Source organism: Anopheles stephensi, unplaced genomic scaffold (assembly GCF_013141755.1).
Source record: "Anopheles stephensi strain Indian unplaced genomic scaffold, UCI_ANSTEP_V1.0 ucontig318, whole genome shotgun sequence".
NCBI lineage: Eukaryota > Metazoa > Arthropoda > Insecta > Diptera > Culicidae > Anopheles > Anopheles stephensi.
The window spans coordinates 827-6,879 of record NW_023405256.1 but is presented as its reverse complement, the minus strand read 5'-3'; positions in this window follow the sequence as shown (position 1 = coordinate 6,879).

Sequence of the window (6,053 nt, the reverse complement as noted above, 5' to 3'; positions counted from 1 at the left end):
CTCCCCGTACGAAAGGCTGACTACTTTTCTTCGGGTAAAAACAAGTCACAGAAAGCCAGAAATGACAGGCCGAGACCTCTCGAGGTTGTAGGGCCACAGAAGAAGAAGAAGATTGTTCCAAAAGCTTGAAAACAAGTTATTAAATATTCCAGATCCCGAGCCATTGCGATTACCATATAAAATTCCAGTACCATTTTTTATATTAGGAGACAAGGCTTTTGCTTTTACCGATTACTGCATCCGTTCCTTTGGCGAGCTCCACTCACCTGGGAGCTACCAGCGCATTTTCAATTATAGACATTCGCGTGCTCGAATGCCCGTTGAAAATGCGCTAGGAATACTTGCAAATCGGTTTCAAGTATTAAAAGGACAAACACTTCTTTCTCCGGATGTGGCAAAACATATTGTTCTAACAACTGTCTATTTAAACAACAAACTTTCTACACAACACAATTCTTCTCACAACACTACAACTTCTATTTACGAAGAAATGCTTCAAGAACAATATACTCTCCACCATCCTCATTCGATAGAGTCATTGGCGAGAACGTGGTCCCTGGCGTTTGGAGAGCCAATGATAATTTGGTAAATCTTAAATTTGTTTCGTCACGGACAGCTGATCGATTGATGAATGTTCGAACGCATATGGTTCTGGATTTTAAAAATAATTACCATCATTATGCTGCTTAGTCCCTGAAACTATATGACCAACTGACAATGACCAACTTTACATGTCACGTAAAGGTAAATGGAAATTTTAAGACCACTTTGCTACCACCAAACTATGTGTTCACCTCTCTTTTCTTTAATCTGGAACGAGGTGGACATCCGACATTAGAACGTGATTCGTTTCTGAAGATTAGATTAATTATTCAGTTTACTTAAGATAATGATCCTATTAAAATGTGTTGTTGTGATATTATCGTTCATTCTATTCACAATAAAAAATGTAATTATTGCTTTTTGTAAATTTTAGTGGAATAGAAAAAATCTTAAATGTTTAAATGTTTTAAAATAAAAATGATACTTAAGATAGTGATACTTAAGATAGTGATACTAAAGATAGTGATACTTAAGATAATGATCCTATTAAAATGTGATGTTGTGATATTATCGTTCATTCTATTCACAATAAAAAAATGTAAATATTGCTTTTTGTAAATTTTAGTGGCATAGAAAAAATCTTAAATGTTTAAATGTTTTAAAATAAAAATAACACCACTGCACTACATGGAAAGTTGAGAAACATTGAGTATACCGCTAAATGAACTCAAACCTGCACGCCTGAACAGATACGGTTATATAGTGTAACAGATCGACAGGTTTCCGTTGGCTCGATTTTAGTTAATGTCGGACACCTCTACAACAGATCGTTGTCTTGGCCAGAGAGGTAAAGTTGCATGTAATAAGTAAGCATAACGTGATAAGTAAAATATACCAAACAACGCTATTTACTACGTCATACAGGTATTTAAAAAATGATGTCACAAGATAAACAACATTGCAGACAGCGGCAGCGTATGATAGAAACCGCATCAGTTGATTCTACATTGCTATCACTACTATCAATTAGCCTACTATGCAATACGGTCATACCGTTTTATAAAGAATTTCAAACTAACTAATCTACTGATTGCAATTCATCCTACGTTGTCCATGTCTGTAATGTTGCTAGCCTTTGGAAATTACATGAAATGTAAATAGAGGTTATACTAACCGTATCGGCATGTTCGTTGTCCTCCGTGGTATTCGCCATGAACATCATCGCCTCGTAGGCGAAACACCTCGGACGGTAAACTGCATCGTATGCTAAAAGAAGTAGAAAGATTACTTTGAGTTACTTAACTAATTAATTTATAACAACTTACCTGCTCCAATATGCATGCTCTGCCGCACTTTCGACCGATATGATCGAAAGCTACATAGCATGTTGGACCATAGGCGCTGAGCCTCAACGATTGTGGCTCCAACCTCCGTTGCGACACAAGACCAAGCGTCGTTCTGCAAGTTGCGATTTTTGTAATTACGGGAACTTTTTGTGTAAATTATCGGCTGCCGTTCCACGGCATTTGCCAAACGCAGGCAGAGCTCCGTATTCTACAATTACAAATAATAATAATAGCAGTCACTAATTGCAGTTCAACAGCGGCTCCATTGAAGAACTGTATAATATCCTCGCACAACATAGGACGCCAACATGCACCATGCACTGGCAGCTGTCAGTGCAGCTGCAGCGATGCAATTCCACCATCCTCCATTCGCCATGGGAACTTCTAGCGTCGCTACATTAGTGGCACCTCAGGAGACCGCTACAATTTGTTGCTTGGAAGAGCCGGCTTCCGTTTTCATCATGTGATAATGAGAATGATTCGTACTCACCTTCTGCGCGTACGCACGTTGCGGCTTTGCATTTTCCATGTTCAAATTTATTCTAAAAACAAAAGACAAGAGAGTTATTTTTGAAGCAGCATGTAAAATTTAAGATTTTTTTTACCATACTGTAGCTTTGCGGGCTTTGTCGCGGTTTGTTTTGTTTTGGTTTATTCCTTCTTCTTTTTTTCTCAATTTCAATTTTGATTATCTCGGCGAAGTGTCAAAAAGATATCTCATGGATTTCAGCTCAAGGAGCTGAAATGTTTTTGACGTATAGATTTCGCATAACCGCCCCTTTTAAGCGAAATCTCTTCGGCATCTCGCATCGTGTAGCCTGGCTTAAATACTTTTATTCGTGTGAGCGCCTCTGCACTCAACACGAATCCTGGCTACGCGAATGCCCCAACTTAACGAAAGCACGATCGTGCTTTCGTCGACTGTCAACACGTCAGGGTTGTGTCGGGGCAATTTTACGTTTCTTCGGTTCCAGAAGGCGAAGCTTAGCAAATGGTAGAGCCTTTTGTTTCAATGTAGTGTGAAACAGAATGACCGACCGGTGTGCTGTAGTCAGGGCGCTCGATCAATGATGGGTATTGTCTAAAACCTCACCGAACTCAATTGCTTCCATAGAAAAATGTTTTGGTGCGGGAGTGTCCCCTGTCGCAATAGTAGTCTTTGACACCAGATTTGTAGTTGGTTCAATTAGGCGCCGCTCCTTAAGATCAACTAACAAACAGTGTTTGTGAATAAAGTAAGCTCCTATCATAGGACGATTAACCGCTGCTATAACGAAAGTATAAGAAAAAGACCGCCTCAATCCAAGAGATACTTGTATTAGCTTGGTTCCATATGCAGCAATGGTACTACCGTTGGCTGTAGCTAATACGTGGTCAGTTGGTTTGGCTAGAGTGCCTACTAAATTTTGTAGAATGACGGATATGTCAGCTCCGGTATCTACAAGGAATGTGAATCTCATCATTGATGAAGAGACGAGGTGAGGAGCTTAAAATCGCTCGTGGGCTATCCCTCAATGCTAAGGAGCAAATTAGTTTTTTGAAGAGATAAATTGTTCCCACCCTGCGTTGAATTAAAATTGCAAGGGTTGATACACTTTTTTGCGTTCCGTTCATATTTGCGGTGGTACCAACATAGCGGACTTTCTCCCTGTTGTGAGGGTGTGTTGCAACTATTTCGCGACTTTGAGCAATTTCTCTTTCGTCCCCTTCGCTGATTATTAGAATTTACAGCCATTTGGCGAATCATATTTCGTAGCCCCGACATTTCTTGACGAATATCGTCAGTCTAGTAGTGTTGATAAAAATACTTTGGCTTACATTCCATTGCGAAACGCTACGTGGATTGTTGCATTCCCAGAGTCTATCAGCGATTTTCATTTGCTCATCGTGGTCCTTAGAATCAACTGCAAAGAGTGCTTCCTCAATGGATTTGGGTCAACTCGATTTCTACAACTTTTGTATCAGTTTGGCAGAGATATCATCTGAACCAACCGCGAGCTGCGCCATGTGCCGATAAAGCTCGGATGGTGACCTGTCACCCATCTACACGTGATATAAGAGTTTCGAAAGTTGGGCTTCTTCACTGGTTGAAAGGCGACTCAAAACTTGTTCCTTTAAATGACTGTATGGTGTTTTTTTTCATGTGGATAACATCCAACACTTTAGCTAAGGTTTGTTTAGGAAGAGCGACTATTAGGTATTTAGTATCGGTTGCGCTCCCTTGTAATTTGAGATACCTCTAACTTAGCCTCCGCCTGAGCAAACCAAATTTCAGGCATATCATCCCAGAATGGGGGTAGTTTGGCGGAAATGCGCTCCACCTACGGCACTGGTGTGGGGCTCTTTGCATGCTGGCACTGGGCCTCTAAACGTTCCGTTCTAATGACATTTTATACCATTCAAATTTAATGTGTTTGTAAGTTAAGATAAAAAATTTCCGCAAATTATTATTATTATTATTATTTATTAATTATCACTGCTAGGAGCCGTATTGTCAGCACCGCATGTGCTGACGAAATACAAATGTCAAAAACAAAAAAATTCACAAAGAAACTACCAAGGCATTTCCTCCCTGGTATTTAGCCTTATCCGGGTTATGCTCGGTTGTGGGTGTGTGGCGATTGTATTGTGGAAATCCAGGTCTATTGTAGAAGTTGTATCAATGATTAGGTCTATTGCTGGCGGTGTTGTGTTGATGGTAGTGTGGTGTGTAAACGGATCATCCTTCCGTGTATCGGATCTGGAGAGTGAAACAAAAACCAAACAAAAAAAACAGCGTTTTGGACAGCACAAACATTTGCCTCTGTGTAGTGTTTCTCAAACTGCCCAGCAGTGATAGCCCAAGCTCGACCAAGCCAGCACCGAAATCAAAAGCTATCGGCGAGTTCCCCTCCGTAACAGCAGGGTTTCTGCTAATCACGAGGTAGGACCCGCCGACCACCTCCGAACCCAACGCCAACAAGTCCGAACTCGCTCCATCAAGGCTAGGCAGAGATGAAGAACACTATTGCAGAAAAGTCTGCCTCCCTTCTAACGATATTGTCGACTTTGGTCCCGGATACTGTTGCACCGTCAACGGACCACCCGTGGCACTACAAAGAACAATTAAGACACGGACAACACAACGAATAACAAAAAAGGAATGTAGGGGACTTAGGATTGAAAGGATAATTGTGATGCGGAATCAAAGGATAAGACCGTTGTCTCTGGCGAATCGGAAGATGAGCCTCATGTAAGCGAGGTCCCTAGTCGCCAAAATTTCTCTAATTTCTGTACCCGGTTGTCTACCGATGCTCTCGACTGTGCTTAACAAGGAGGGTCTTGCGGTTTCAAACTCCATGCAGGACCACAGAAGGTGATCCACATCGTGAAATCCGTCACCGCAGCCACACACCTTCGTCTGAGCCAGAGTTATACGCTGAAGATGAGCATTCAACGCGAAATGATTCGACATAAGTCGAGACATCATGCGTATGAATGCCCGGTCTATAGAGAGCCCACCGAACCAAGGCCGCAGGGACACTTGCAGAGAGATCGAGAATAGGAATCGCCCGAGATCATCGGCCACATGCTCTGCCAGCGAGACAGGAAAGTTGCTGTGGTAGACGAAGAAACTCTCGGGCCGAGATCGGACGGTCGTAAAAGGTGCCTTGTTGGGCACCTGTTTTGGCCAGTAAGTCTGCCTTCTCGTTGCCGGGAATTCCACAATGAGAAGGTACCCAAATTAGCGTAATCCTGAACGCCTTGTCGAACATGGAGCCAAGCAATTCTATGATTTTGACGGTAAGGATATCCTGACTCTTAACAGCCTTCGAGGATCGTAGTGCTTCGATAGCGCTAAGGCTATCTGTAAAAATGAAGTACTGATCCGAAGGTCTCGCTGCTATAATCAATAGTGCGTACAAGATTGCGGCTAGTTCTGCGGTGTAGACACTACACGTCTCCCGCAATTTGAAAAATGCTTCGGCGGACTCACTAAAAACGCCGAAGCCGGTGCCTTCCTTAGAGGATGATCCATCAGTATAATACTGGCTACTTTGGTCTAAATGGCCATACTTATCCCTGAAAATGCCCGGAACTACCATCGGGCGAAGATCATTCGGTATGGTCTTAATTTCCTCGTGCAACGAGGAATCTGTTGTTAAAAGGGAACTGTAGGTCTCA